Source organism: Ascaphus truei, chromosome 12, assembly GCF_040206685.1.
Source record: "Ascaphus truei isolate aAscTru1 chromosome 12, aAscTru1.hap1, whole genome shotgun sequence".
Taxonomy (NCBI): Eukaryota; Metazoa; Chordata; class Amphibia; order Anura; family Ascaphidae; genus Ascaphus; species Ascaphus truei.
In genome coordinates, this window is record NC_134494.1 from 5,849,733 (window position 1) to 5,865,545 (window position 15,813).

Genomic DNA, 15,813 nt, shown 5'->3' on the forward strand with positions numbered 1-15,813 from the left:
ATATAGAAAATGATTACTTCAAGTTATTGCTGCTAAAGGTGGTTCTACAAGCTATTGAATCATAAGGTGTACTTAGTTTTTCACACATGGCTTCTACATTTTGGCTTTATTTTTGTTAATAAATCATGACACGGTGTAATATGTTATGTGTTGTTTTTCATCTGAGGTTGTATTTACCTAATTTTAAGACCTGCTAAGGAACAGATGATTGTTATTAAGTCCTGATATGTAAAACCATGGAATTCAAAGAGTGTGTACTTTCTTTTTCACATGACTGTGCATGCTCTGGACCCATTGCGTACGTTAATGCGGGTTATGCCTGTACATGTTTTGCTTTTTCCGCCTGAAGAAGAAATGTAGTCTGACCTGTTTTCCTAGAGTAAGGAAGTCTACAATATGTATTATTTTTTATTCCAGTAACTGGTATGGTTAGTAAGCAACATAGCCCCTCCCTTTTACACAGAAGTCATAAATCACATTAACACACACACACACACACACACACTGTACTGTGCACAGTCACAAACGAAGCAGGTTGTCCTCTCCTGTCCAGAACACTGAAGTGCCACTGACCAGTAAGATTTGCCACCTAAAGGTCAGTATCCAGGGATTTGTATCACCTATTCTTATTTACACCCCTATTCATTAAACTTTGTTAACTAAGCAATAATGTTGACCTTTATCAAAAGAACCAAAAGTAGTTACTTACGACCATATTCATTTAATAAGTTAAAAAAGGCCAGTTCTTGCAAATTATCTTCTGCACTTTCCAAACATCACTAGACATCAACAGAGGAACTAGATCCAAGCCATGCTGCTAGAGATTCTTTAGTTTTATTTAGTGTAATATATAAATGACTCCATTATTTACCCCAAGGTAACCATGTCCATTACAGTATGTAAAGGTAAGCATTGTGAATGCTTTAATGCTAATGGGTTAATAAAAAAAGCTGTGTGACCTTCTCATTATAAGAATGTATTATAAAAAAGATGACAAGTGTGTTGAGTCAGCTGATTTAGTGAAGTGGGAAAACAAATGATGGTCCTCTCACCAGGTTTATCACAATTGTATTGAATTTGGTGATGCTCTCAGTCTCTGTCTCTGTCTCTGTCTCTCTTTCAGTCAGTCAGAACTTGTCTCTCTCCGCTTCCTTCAGTCTGAATGATGATGTACTAGATGCTGAATACGGATATTTCCATCCACTACATCATCTAGACTGAACGCAGTGGAGAGATCTTCTGACTGCTTTTTCTGCTGAGGGGGTGGGGTGGGGGAGAGGTAGAGAGATACAGAGTGATACATGGGCTGAGGGGGTTCTTTTGCGACCGCCAGGAATTTGACCCTAAGAGGGTTGCGCACCACTTCTCTGCTTTACCCTAAAAGACTGTGTTATAGCGAGTCAGAATGCCCTGAAAGGACTTTTGTACCAATATATATATATAGTTGGGATGTCATGCACACAATAGATGTGCTTTTTTAGTGCATTCGATGTAACCTAGATTTAGTATGTACTGGCTTTGTATACTGCACATTTACCTCTTCCTCCGAATCCAGCTGTCTATTAGATTCTCAGAGATTATTCTGCTGCATCCTCCCCTCTGGTGCCTCTATTAGTATTCAATTTCCGCATACACACTGCTTGTGCATAATTTACTTTAATATTTTTTGTATCATGACTGTGACTTGCTCATTTTCTATTCCAATTCCTAAAGATTGCTGGCTGACTGTTGAGAGCTGTAATTTGCTTCCATTATCCCTGATTAATTTCACCCCAGAGTGTCTGTATACAGCAGATTCCTCATCTCTAGTCATGCTGTAGAGAGACTGTGATTAACCACAGAAACAACAACAGCATGCTGTATGTGTGTGTGTTATATATATGCCAAATTAACTTTGATCAGAAAGATACTTTGTTGTTGTGAATATTTGAATAATATTTGGGCCAATTTTCATATATCTATATTGCATTGTGTATAGTGAAATAGGAATATCAAGGGGGGGGGGGGGGGTAATCTCTTAATTAATTATGTCCCAGTAACTGCAGGAAACAAATGGTTTGCTTGACTTGTACTTAAAAGCTATTGCGGTTAACTTCAGAAACCACAGGAATGATACTCTACATACTGTACAGTATGTTTTGAACTTTCAATTACAATGGCCTATTTCCACAATTATTATTTAAGATATGCATCTTGTGTAATAATGTGTTTATTTGATATTCCTAAGGATTTAAGGATGTGAATCTATAAGTCCATGCATTACAGAATGATTAACTAAGGTGTTGCTTCGCCTCGGACCTTCAACTCTTCCAGCCAGGGCATTATTGGCCAGTAATGCCCTGTTCTTCAGTGATTATTACTTAATTATCTGTGCTGTATTTAGATTGTGGCTAATGCTGTATTTAGACCTACTTCTGAATGTGGGTAATAGACTTCTGTTTGTGTTTATGTACATTTTCTAAGAAGAAAATAGATGTGGCCTTTGTGTGGTCTTTGGAAAGAAAGTACAACATTTATTTCGTGGTGATCAACATTTAAGTCCATTTGTGGGTCTTTCTGAAGATACATTGCGAAGAGAGAAATTGTGCTATAAATACCCTCTCAGGGTGTCATAAAGTGAAAGAAGGCGCCAAAAGGCGCAGTGATGTCAGTGTTGTAAAAATATACGTGCAGTGAAGTAGTGTCGGGAAATAAATACTAAAGTGAAGCAGTGAAGTAGTGTCGGGAAACGAATACTGATCCTTAAACAAACAGTTCCCAAATAAACTTATGAAGGAAAAGCATGAACAAGCCAGGTATGTATGTATGTATATCTTTATTTAGATAGCGCCAAAAGTGTACCCAGCGCTTCACAAAGAATACAGTACAGGGAATTATAATACAATAAGCGCAGCAAAATCAGACAATAGGAAAGGAAATCCCTGCCCCGAAGAGCTTACAATCTAAGTCAAGCATGTCAAACTCAAATGCTAACAAGGGCCAAATAAACAAGGTTTAAGTCTAGGTGGGCCGCAAAAAAAACAAAACTTAAATTTTCATAGAAACGTAGGTTTATTTCGAAAAGTACAGTGTGTGTGTGTGTGTGTGTGTACGTGTGTATGTGTGTGTGTGTGTGTGTGTCGGATGACCTAAAAAAAAAAAAAAGCCAGATGTGAATGATTCTGAACGCATTAACCAGTGTCAGGATGCCCCCTCTTAACAATTTCCAAAGCAGCAATCCCACCTGGGATCCTACCTGATCCGCAGTCTCTCAAGGTAGTATACTGGAGGGGAGGTGTTCCTTACCTGTCTTCTAATGTCCCCCATGTGAAACTTGAGAGTCAGATCTGGAAGAAAGCAGAATAGGTTATTTCGGTGTAGGTATAGGGCAGTTAAGATAAAAACGAAGAGAGTGGGTGAGGGTGACAGACAGAGAGAGGGTGACACAGAGAGAGGGAGAGAGAGAGAGAGACAGAGAGGGAGGCAGACAGAGAGACAGAGAGGGAGGCAGACAGAGAAGGAGACAGACAGAGAGGGAGGCAGACAGAGAGGGAGGCAGGCAGAGAGGGAGGCAGGCAGAGAGGGAGGGAGGCAGACAGAGAGGGAGGCAGAGAGGGAGGGAGGCAGAGAGGGAGGCAGACAGAGAGCGAGGCAGAGTGAGAGAGGGAGGCAGAGTGAGAGAGGGAGGCAGAGTGAGAGAGGGAGGCAGAGTGAGAGAGGGAGGCAGAGTGAGAGAGGGAGGCAGAGTGAGAGAGGGAGGCAGAGTGAGAGAGGGTGGGAGAGTGAGAGAGGGTGGGAGAGTGAGAGAGGGTGGGAGAGTGAGAGAGGGTGGGAGAGTGAGAGAGGGTGGGAGAGTGAGAGAGGGTGGGACAGCTAGAGAGGGTGACAGAGAGAGAGAGAGAGAGAGGGTGACAGAGAGAGGGTGACAGAGATAGGGTGACAGAGAGAGGGTGACAGAGATCGAGACAGACAGAGAGGGAGGCAGACAGAGAGGGATGCAGACAGAGAGGGAGGCAGACAGAGAGGGAGGCAGGCAGAGAGGGAGGCAGGCAGAGAGGGAGGCAGGCAGAGAGGGAGGGAGGCAGAGAGGGAGGGAGGCAGAGAGGGAGGGAGGCAGAGAGGGAGGGAGGCAGACAGAGAGGGAGGCAGACAGAGAGGGAGGCAGACAGAGAGGGAGGCAGACAGAGAGGGAGGCAGACAGAGAGGGAGGCAGACAGAGAGGGAGGCAGACAGAGAGAGGCAGAGTGAGAGAGGGAGGCAGAGTGAGAGAGGGAGGCAGAGTGAGAGAGGGAGGCAGAGTGAGAGAGGGTGGGAGAGTGAGAGAGGATGGGAGAGTGAGAGACGGTGGGAGAGTGAGAGAGGGTGGGAGAGTGAGACAGAGAGAGTGAGACAGAGAGAGTGAGACAGAGAGAGTGAGACAGAGAGAGTGAGACAGAGAGAGTGAGAGAGACAGAGAGAGTGAGAGAGACAGAGAGAGTGAGAGAGACAGAGAGAGTGAGAGAGACAAAGAGAGTGAGAGAGACAGAGAGAGTGAGAGAGACAGAGAGAGTGAGAGAGACAGAGAGAGTGAGAGAGACAGAGTGAGAGAGTGTGAGAGACAGAGAGACAGAGAAAGTGAGAGAGACAGAGAGACAGAGAGAGACAGAGAGAGTGACAGAGACAGAGAGAGTGTTAGAGACAGAGAGAGAGAGAGTGTGAGAGACAGAGAGACAGAGAGAGTGAGAGAGACAGAGAGAGAGAGAGTCAGAGAGACAGAGAGACAGAGAGAGTGAGAGAGACAGAGAGAGAGTCAGAGAGACAGAGAGAGACAGAGAGACAGAGAGAGTGAGAGAGAGTGAGAGAAACAGAGAGAGTGAGATAAACAGTGAGAGAAACAGAGAGAGTGAGAGAAACGGAGAGAGACTGATGGAGAGTGAGAGAGACAGGGAGAGTGAGAGAGAGAGAGAGAGAGAGAGAGAGGGGGAGAGAGGGTGGTTGACTGACTCACCGGGCCCGGGATGTCAAACCCGGCAGACCCCCTGTTGGCGGCCTTGTCACTCATTCTCTCTCTACTTCCCCCCCATTTTCTCCCCCCATTTTCTCTCCCTTCCCTCCCCACCCCCATTCTCGCAATCCCCTCTTCTCTCTCCCCACCCATCTCCCTCTCCCCCCCTCCATTCTCTCCCCCCTCCATTCTCTCCACCCCCCATTCTCTCTCTGACCTGCACAGACGCACACAGCCACTGACCTACAGACACACACAGACAGACCAACAAAGACACTGACCACGTACAGACACCCACACAGTCACTGCTGGCCTGCACAGACATACACACACAGCCACTGATACACACACACACACACACTCTTCCCCCCCCCCACACAAACACTCTCGCCCCCACACACAGGGGCAGGGGGTGACAGGGGCAGGGGTTGACAAGGGGTGACAGGGGTTGACAGGGGCAGGGGATGACAGGGGCAGGGGTGGACAGGGGGTGACAGAGGCAGGGGGTGACAGGGGCAGGCGGTGACAGGGGGTGATATGGACGGGGTGGCATGGGGTGACAGAGGCAGGGGGTGACAGATGCAGGGGGTGACAGATGCAGGGGGTGACAGATGCAGGGAGTGACAGATGCAGGGAGTGACAGATGTAGGGGGTGACAGATGCAGGGGGTGAAAGGGGCAGGGGGTGACTGGAGGTGACAGAGGCAGGGGGTGACAGGGGCAGGGGGTGACAGAGGCAGGGGGTGGCAGGGGGTGACACGGGGTGGCAGGGGTTGGCAGGGGGTGACAGGGGCAAGGGGTGACAGGGGCAGGGGGTGAAAGGGGCAGGGGGTGACAGAGGCAGGGGGTGACAGGGGGTGACAGAGGCAGGGGGTGACAGAGGCAGGGGGTGGCAGGGGGTGACAGGAGCAGGGGGTGAAGGGCAGGGGGTGAAAGGGGCAGGGGGTGATGGGGTGACAGGCAGGGGGTGACTGGGGGTGACGGGGTGGCAGGGGTTGGCAGGGGGTGACAGGGGCAGGGGGTGAAAGGGGCAGGGGGTGAAAGGGGCAGGGGGTGACAGGGGGTGACAGAGGCAGGGGGTGACAGGGGCAGGGGGTGACAGGGGTTGACAGGGGCAGGGGGTGACAGGGGCAGGGGTTGACAGGGGGTGACAGAGGCAGGGGGTGACAGGGGCAGGGGGTGACAGGGGGTGATATGGACAGGAGGTGGCAGGGGGTGACAGAGGCAGGGGGTGACAGAGGCAGGGGGTGACAGGGGGTGACAGAGGCAGGGGGTGGCAGCAGGTGACATGGGGTGGCAGGGGTTGGCAGGGGGTGACAGGGGCAGGGGGGGAAGGGGCAGGGGGTGACGGGCAGGAGGTGACAGGGGGTGACAGGCAGGGGGTGACTGGGGGTGGCAGGGGTTGGCAGGGGGTGACAGGGGCAGGGGGTGACAGGGGGTGATATGGACAGGGGGTGACAGAGGCAGGGGGTGACAGGGGGTGACAGAGGCAGGGGGTGACACGGGGTGGCAGGGGTTGGCAGGGAGTGACAGGGGCAGGGGGTGAAAGGGGCAGGGAGTGACAGCGGCAGGGGGTGACAGGGGGTGACAGGGGTTGACAGGGGCAGGGGGTGACAGGGGCAGGGGGTGACAGAGGCAGGGGGTGACAGAGGCAGGGGGTGGCAGGGGGTAACATGGGGTGGCAGGGATTGGCAGGGGGTGACAGGGGCAGGGGGTGAAAGGGGCAGGGGGGGAAAGGGGTAGGGGGTGATAGGCAGGGGGTGACAGGGGGTGACAGAGGCAGGGGGTGACAGGGGCAGGGGGTGACAGGGGTTGACAGGGGCAGGGGGTGACAGGAGCAGGGGTTGACAGGGGGTGACAGAGGCAGGGGTGACAGGGGCAGGGGGTGACAGGGGGTGATATGGACAGGGGGTGGCAGGGGGTGACAGAAGCAGGGGGTGACAGAGGCAGGGGATGACAGAGGCAGGGGGTGGCAGGGGGTGACAGGGGGTGACAGGGGCAGGGGGTGAAAGGGGCAGGGGGTGATGGGCAGGAGGTGACAGGGGGTGACAGGCAGGGGTGACTGGGGGTGGCAGGGGTTGGCAGGGGGTGACAGGGGCAGGGGGTGACAGGGGGTGATATGGACAGGGGGTGACAGAGGCAGGGGGTGACAGGGGGTGACAGAGGCTGGGGGTGACACGGGGTTGGCAGGGGGTGACAGGGGCAGGGGGTGAAAGGGGCAGGGGGTGACAGAGGCAGGGGGTGACAGGGGGTGACAGGGATTGACAGGGGCAGGGGGTGACAGGGGCAGGGGTTGACAGGGGGTGACAGAGGCAGGGGGTGACAGGGGCAGGGGTGACAGGGGGTGACAGAGGCAGGGGGTGGCAGGGGGTGACACGGGGTGGCAGGGGTTGGCAGGGGGTGAAAGGGCAGGGGGTGACAGGGGGTGATATGGACAGGGGGTGGCAGGGGGTGACAGGGGGTGACTGGGGGTGACAGAGGCAGGGGGTGACAGGGGCAGGGGGTGACAGAGGCAGGGGGTGACAGAGGCAGGGGGTGGCAGGGGTTGGCAGGGGGTGGCAGGGGGTGAAAGGGGCAGGGGTGACAGGGGGTGATATGGACAGGGGGTGGCAGGGGGTGACAGGGGCAGGGGGTGACAAGGGGTGACAGGGGCAGGGGATGGCAGGGGGTGACAGAGGGTGACAGAGGCAGGGGGTGGCAGGGGGTGATGGGCAGGGGGTGACAGGGGTTGGGTGGGTGACCCCAGGCTGGCCCCCATGCCCCATCAGCATCTTGTCCTTACCTTATTCCCAGGCTTCCAGGCAGGAGGCAGTCCCACAGACGTCTCTGAAGCTTTCTCCGCCGGGGAGTTGGCTCCGCCCCTGCTGTGCTCTCCACATCCCACACATGGCACGAGTGCAGGATGACTGCGCCCGGCCACCATACAGCCCCAGCAGGCCAGCTCTTCCTTCAGCCGTGCTTGCCACATCCGCCCGCAACTCCCGGTCACACGCTTGCTACCGCCGCCCATGCGCTCGCCAACGCACACGCCCTCTGCAGGGATCACTGCATTCAGGGGATCTCTTGTGTCCCTGCGATCCCAGTGATTTGGATCTAGGGGAGAAACCCAGTGCTGCTGCTGTTCTCCTCCTTGTACAATACATTATGCAGGAGGCTTGTGACTTCCAGGTCTGAGACCTATGGGATAGGTATATACCTTGTGCCCTCCTCCCGGAGGGGGCATGATAGTGATTTCCATGCTGCAGTGCTGGAGAGGAAAGCTCATCATTCATGTAAGCCTGAGAGCTGAACACACACAAACACAAACACTGAGACACACACACACACACACACACACACAGAGACACACACACAGAGACACACACACACACACACACACACAGAGACATACACACACACACACACACACGTTTACCAGGATTCAAGGAGAATGTCTCCGCCGGGGTTTTGACTCCGCCCCTGTGTCCTCCCACACACGGCACGAGTGCAGATTGACTGCACCCGGCCACCGTACGCCTCCAGCCCCTGCAGGCCAGATTTTACTTTCGCCCATGCTACTCTCTTCCCCCACACCCGCGCTCGCTACTCCCGCAGCCAAAACTTTTAACCGCCGCCCACGCGCTCGCCGACACACACGACCGCTGCGCTGGTTGTGAGCGGGCCGCAAAAATATCCGTTGCGGGCCGCATGTTTGACATGCCTGATCTAAGTGGTATGATGGGAGACTTACATAGACAGCAGGTGAGGGAATAAGATAGCCGTGCTTGGTCACAATGGTTGGTAGGAGTGACTGTGGGTGTGGGACAATAACCATGAGTGCAGGCTTGATTTGTGGGGTGAGTTTTAAGGTTAGTCAGTATTAAATCAGATAGCTTAACACCATTACCAGGGGAAGAGATGGCAGGGAGGCATGGGTGAGAGCAGGTGTGTTAATGTCTGGGTTCAGAATTTTGAGAGATCTCCAGCAGCAGGAAGGAGTAGATAGAGGATGTGAATAGAGGATTTGTGTGGGTGCTTGTTATTGAGGGGTAAATAAGTTATTGGGAGAGAGGTGTATAAATAATGGTGCAGTGTATGGGCAGATGCATAGGTGGAGGGGAGGAGAGATGAAGAAATATGCATAGGAGGGAGGTGGGGAAGTTGGAGAGAACAGAAACGTTCACAAAGGAGTGAGGAAACAGTAAACAGAAAAAGCAATAGGGAAGTCATACTGAGATGCAGGATGAGAGACATCCCAGTTATTGGAGGATAGGAAGAGTAAAAATAATCACAGCATTTAGAAAGTAAAGTTCTCCCAGTTGCAAAGTTGTTGTTGTGGAGCAGAGTCCAGATTTTCTTGAAGTATTCACCTCTAAAATGAACTCTACAGACACTTTATACGTGACACTTTTGATGTTAGACACAGCCATATATGAAAAATAAAACAGCGCGCTGGACCAATTACACAATGTAAATGAGATATAATCAAAATAAAAGAAATAAAATCAATACTTATAGTCCCACAGCTAGAGTCCAAGGAAGTTATTGTGACAGGCTTTCAATAACTGAATATGTAACTGAAACCGCAATCACCAAAATAAATGTCAGAAAAATGGAAATATATAGCTGGTGCTTAAAGGGTTAATGTATGATATTAACAGTGTTGATCAAAAAAGATTTGATCAGAAAGGTAACCCTCTATATAGCACTCTAAACCTATATAGTATTTAATTATGGACATAAAGGGTTGTCCAACAATTAGTGCTGTCAGGATCACCGTAGAAGTCAAAAATAATAAAATTTTATTACGTCTTAATTGACTTTAAAAACACAGATGCAGTATTAAAAATCCCCATATAAACGTGGCTATAGTGGATATTGATACCAAATAAATATTGGAAATCAAGCTATATTTTGCAATATCCAATCATCCAGACCTATAGGTATGTAGTATAAAAACTACTGAGACAAACAGAGCCTCACTAACTCGGGTACTGAACTCCCTTTTCCCTTACCACAACGATCAGACCCCTCTTTTTTAGAGACCACAGGCCTCTTTCCAATTCCAAACATAAGAGGAAAACATGGAGGGGGAAGGGCAGATTATCTAAGGGATCGAGAGAGGTGGGCATATCAGGAGCCATCCAAGAAAAGGAATCCTCGGGGGAGGGCCAAGCAACGCAGATTTTAAATCTGTCTAATAAAGTATTGAACCCTAACCACATCAATGTCCTGTCTAAAGGACTATCTTTTTGCCCTACCAGTCAAATGGACTTATTTGACTGTATAAAGGATGTAAATTTGTTTTGTCGCAAGTTATCATTACACAAATTTTTTGAAAGACGTAAACAATGGTTAAATATCAATACCCGCCTAGAGTTATTAAATACACAAGATCATAAAAATTTAGATACTCTAGAAATACTTGAGGAAGAAAGCCTTATGCTCCTGGTGAAGGCCCTTTCACAGACCTGAGACAGAAATCCACATTCACACCCCCTAGTGAAGTGTGTTCCAATGTCCATGTTTTTAACCAATTGGTGACCAGAGACTTAACTAATTTGAAAAGCAGCAAAGGATCACAAAACCTTAGCTATCAAGAGAGAATGGCTTTGAGAGATTTAGAATTGGATAAAACCATCGTAGTGAAACCATCAGACAAAGGTGGCAATATTGTTATTCTAAATGAGGAGGATTACATACAAGAATCTAAACGCCTACTCTCAGATAAGCATTGTTACACTGTTTTGAGACAAGATCCTACTCCATCATACCTGAAAGAATTAAAAACGATACTAGACCTAGGCCTAGAAGAAAAACTTATGTCTAAGAAAGAATATGATTTAATGTTGATTAGAACACCAAGAATTGCCACCTTTTATCACCTATCGAAGATCCATAAAGATAAGAGACCTCCACCAGGTAGACCAATAGTCTCCGGTATAGGAAATGTCACCTCTAATACGAGTGTCTATCTAGATAAAGTTTTACGCCCATTTGTTGAAATTTTACCATCCTATGTCAAAGACACAACAGATGTTTTGCGTAAACTAGAAGGCATCCATTTAGATCCAGATTCATATTTAGTTGGCCTTGATGTAGAGGGGCTTTACTCTAGCATCCCTCACACTAGTGGTATAGAAGCTGTAGCTCACTTTCTAAGGGCAAGAAATACAGACTGTGTACCCCATAACCAACTGATCCTCAAACTTCTGGACTATGTACTGACCCACAACTTCTTCATTTTCCACAATACCCTGTACCACCAGATACAGGGTACAGCTATGGGGAACACATGTGCTCCCACCTATGCCAATTTATATCTAGGCTGGTGGGAGGAAAAAGTGGTCTTCATAGAGGCCAACGAATACTACACTGAGCATGTGGAGTTGTGGGTCAGATACATTGACGATATTTTCCTGATATGGAAAGGTACTGAGACACTACTCCATGCCTTTATCAACTGTTTAAATCACAATAAACACAATCTAAAACTTACAATGCAGTTTGACAAAACTAGAATTGAATTTCTAGACATTACCATATCAAGATCAGAGGATGACACTATCGCCACAAGTATTTTTAGGAAACCCACGGCAACAAACAACTTGCTAAGAGCAAACAGCAATCACCCTAGACATGTGACCAACAACATTCCAGTGGGACAGTTTCTTCGATTGAGGAGAAACTGTTCCTCTACTGAAGAATTTGTAAGACAATCAAAGGACATGTCCAACAGATTTAAATCAAGAGGGTATAGCCAAAAATTGATCAAAAAAGCCTACTATAGGGCATTGACCACTCCCAGGACAGATCTTTTGGTACCCAAACAGATTATTCCACAGGATGAAGAGATTAGATTTATCTCTACATACAACAATCAATCACATACAACTAGAAACATCCTACAAAAACATTGGAATATTCTGCTTGAGGATCCTGATCTTAGGAAAGTCCTTAGAGATACTCCTTCAACAGGCTATTGTCGAAATACAAACATCAAGGATAGATTGGTACACAGTCATCTGGATAAAAATCAGATTAAAACATGGTTAGGCACAAAACCTTGTGGATCCTATCCTTGTTCTAGATGCAAAGCGTGTTCTTTCATGTCAGTTACAAAAGAGTTCAAAGACTCCACCAATACAAAGTCCTTTAAGATCAAAGACTTCATTAATTGCCTAACCTGCGGTACAATATATCTGATGACCTGCGAATGTGGTATTCAATACGTGGGGAAGACTCAAAGACCTCTTAAGACAAGGATCTTAGAGCATGTGGGGAATGTCCGCAATGCTAAAGATACCCCGATTGCAAGACATGTGATAGAACACCATAAAGGTGATACCAGAGCTATGTATTTCTGCGGAATAGATTACATATGCAAGGATCAAAGAGGAGGTAACTGGGACCAACGACTATTGCAACAAGAAGGATGTTGGATTTTCCAACTCCAAACTCTGGCCCCAAATGGACTTAATGAAGGGTTCATATTTACACCATTTATTTGAATTTATACGATGTCGGACCCTTACATAACAAATGAGAATGTGTTCTATTTTCAACACCATAAAATAAGTTTCACCACCACGATATTAAAGGTTTTTATTTTTTATTTTATTTTATTCAATAGTTTAAAATTCATCAACGGTTAAGTCAATGTATACACCACCCAATCCTACACCTGTACATTACACGTATCACATATTATTTACACCTAAAAATAACTATGATCTGCATTGACCATTAAGGGCAGGTCTTTTATATATTTAGTATACAATCCTACACAAATATACCCATTAATAATTATTAACTTAATATATTCACAATTTATATTATTCATTGGGTTTTTGTTTTGTATTTGTTTTAATTATACTACCTAGTGTACACATCACCCAATCCTACACAGTATAATACACATATCACATATTAGTTAAACCTAAACGTACTTTGACCTGCATTGACCAATAGGGGCAGGTCTCTTACATAACTAAGTATACACTCCTACACAAGCACATCACTTTCCTTAGTTATATTTTCAATATAATGATAAGGTTTCATGATTACTATTAGGTACAAGTTAAAATAATTAACACCCTATGTTTATCTCAATCGTTGTATGTAATCATTATTTTAATTTGGGAAGCTTATTTAACTATTCTTATGTAGATATCATCATGCAATTCTACACTTCTATATTACACATACCACACATTAGCATATAGGTTTGCAATTAATTGACCTGCATTGTCTATTATACCTGCAGGTCTTATATACCTTAGAACACTCCTACATACCTATACGTACCTGAGGTTATTCACAACAATAAATATACACATTAATCATACAAACACATTCTTTATTTCATTTATTTATGTACTATAATTCATATACAGTCCATTACAAGATCTATACATTCTTGCATTTTGTGTCAACTCTTACCAATAAAGGTCTGAAAACGTAGGGTTAATTACTTCAAGAGACACTGTTACTGTTCAGGTTCCACTTCCCTTAGGGACCGGACAGCCCCTTTTGGGTCAGACTCCGCCTATTTTGATAGGGGGAGGCACCCAAAAGGTGTATTTAAGACTCACAGTCAGGATCATATTCCTATCCCTCCTCCCCCTGATGAAGCGTTTGTAACACGTGAAACGTACAGTACGTCGGGGAACGTAGTGCGTCACGGCGGTGATGTCACACTCAGTGGCAGCATCCGGACACCAGCAGATGAGCAGGCTTGTATTGTGCAGCGACCTATCTACTATCTGCAACTTAATATATATTGTTGCAGACTCTGAGTACATTTGTGGCTTATGTTTTTCGGCTCATGCCATTACCTGGTCATTGTAAAACTGCAAAATCAGTGTGATATAATAGGTCAACGGGGTATATTATACTCCAGCAGTGTGCATATCACGTCTGTATCTTTTGCAAAAACAGTGGCAACATATACTACTAGTGCTTGATACATACCAGAAACGAATCATTATCTGCAGCACTCAAAATTGTCTGCTGCAGACCCTGAGTACATCTGTTTATTATTATGTTGGCTTATGACATTACCTGTTTATCATTACACAGTACAATCCATGTGATGTTCTGAATAGAGGATTTAATTCCCGGTAGTGTGTATATCACGGCGGTGTCTTTTGCAATAGCAATGGAAACAGATACTGCTAGTGGTTAAAACCAGCAATTAAGATTTTTTCGGGCTCTCAAGCACTCCACTGCTAAATGTGTATGACTATACGGGCAGACATCTGTATCACATAACAGTCTGAGTATATACAATGTTCCAACTACCTATATAAAGACATATTGCTGGATCTCTCTTTACATACAAAGCCAATTAAAGGCTAGCTACACCCTTGCTAAAAGGGATCCAAGACAGCACCTGTTGGTTGTAACATAGTTTGTGAATGTATCACTTATACAGGAGTAGCTGTCTCTGATACAAACCTAAGCCGTCTCAGCAGTTTTTATACTACATACCTATAGGTCTGGATGATTGGATATTGCAAAATATAGCTTGATTTCCAATATTTATTTGGTATCAATATCCACTATAGCCACGTTTATATGGGGATTTTTAATACTGCATCTGTGTTTTTAAAGTCAATTAAGACGTAATAAAATTTTATTATTTTTGACTTCTACGGTGATTCTGACAGCACTAATTGTTGGACAACCCTTTATGTCCATAATTAAATACTATATAGGTTTAGAGTGCTATATAGAGGGTTACCTTTCTGATCAAATCTTTTTTGATCAACACTGTTAATAGGCTTTCAATAACGTCACATCCGTTCTCCCCAAAGCCTCTGTCACATGGTCTACTTGAGCCAATCAGAGTTGGGATGGAGTTCCCACGCTCTGATTGGCTACCGTACCATGTGAGGCTGGCCATCTTTCTGTTCATGACGTCATCTTAAAGGCAATTGAAGCACAGCCAATTCTGATTGGCTGTGCTTTCATTGCCTTTAAATGACGTCATCATTTTTTTTTTTGTCGGCCAAAACACATGGTTTTCACTTCCCAATCAGGACCGTGAGAACCATATGACGAAAATGTGACGTCATAGGCTTTTAAAAGCCTATGTCGTCTCATTTTCAGGCTAGACGCCGAGGAGGAAGGACCTCCTATGAAGAAAGAAAAGCAGGGCGTGGCGGATGAAGATAAGAAGACCCCGGAAGAAGACAGAAGAAGACAGAAAAAGACGGAGAAGACCCCCACTATGGATTACAACTAGAAAAAAGAAGATAAAGACACTTGTGGATTGTAATGGTTTTTTTATTTTATGGTTACCTGGTTCCTGTTGTTGGATTAGCTGCTCCAGTGCTTCCGGTTCCCCTTGATTGCTGTGACTGGTTCATCTAATGGTAAGTAAAAAAATAAAATGTATTTTTATTTTATTTTACAGGTTTTTTGGATTTGTTTTCCTGACGTCCATTTTTTTTTATGTCAATTAATTTGGCATGAATTTATGTATGTCACTATGGGTATACATACGTACAGGACAAATCAGTGGTTGTATTGTATGTTGATTTTTAATGTGTTTCAATTGTTTTTCATGCTCTTTTATTGCACCTGTATTTATGTCTGTAAACTATAGATGGACTTACATACAGGTATAATAAAAACGTGTTGGCTTGCCTTGTTTAGATGTTTTTTGGAATTGCTACTTTGTGTTAAAATGTGTTTATAATGTTATAGATTATTTTATTGGCTTATTTTTGAAAGATAGATTTTGTTTGATGGTTACTGTGACATAGATTATTGTTCACAATGGTTTGTTTGTTGGATTTGAAGTGTGTAATTGATTTGAATTGTAATTGATTGGTGATTGGATAAATTGATGGTAAATTAATTGTG

The 15,813-nt window shown here is 46.0% G+C and overlaps 3 protein-coding genes across 4 annotated transcripts in view; all 3 read left to right on the top strand.

Annotated features, from left to right (window-relative positions):
- LOC142464336 (uncharacterized) overlaps positions 1–15,813 on the top strand; it is an 898,100-nt gene that overhangs the window by 135,825 nt on the left and 746,462 nt on the right. The gene's annotated exons all lie outside the window — the stretch shown is intronic.
- Positions 1–15,813, top strand: part of LOC142464299 (uncharacterized) — a 397,523-nt gene that overhangs the window by 131,484 nt on the left and 250,226 nt on the right.
- LOC142464323 (NACHT, LRR and PYD domains-containing protein 3-like) overlaps positions 482–15,813 on the top strand; it is an 86,428-nt gene continuing 71,096 nt past the window's right edge. Inside the window, exon 1 of the mRNA XM_075567817.1 lies at positions 482–595. The gene's annotated coding sequence lies outside the window, so the exon portion shown is untranslated. The remainder of the gene's footprint in view (positions 596–15,813) is intronic.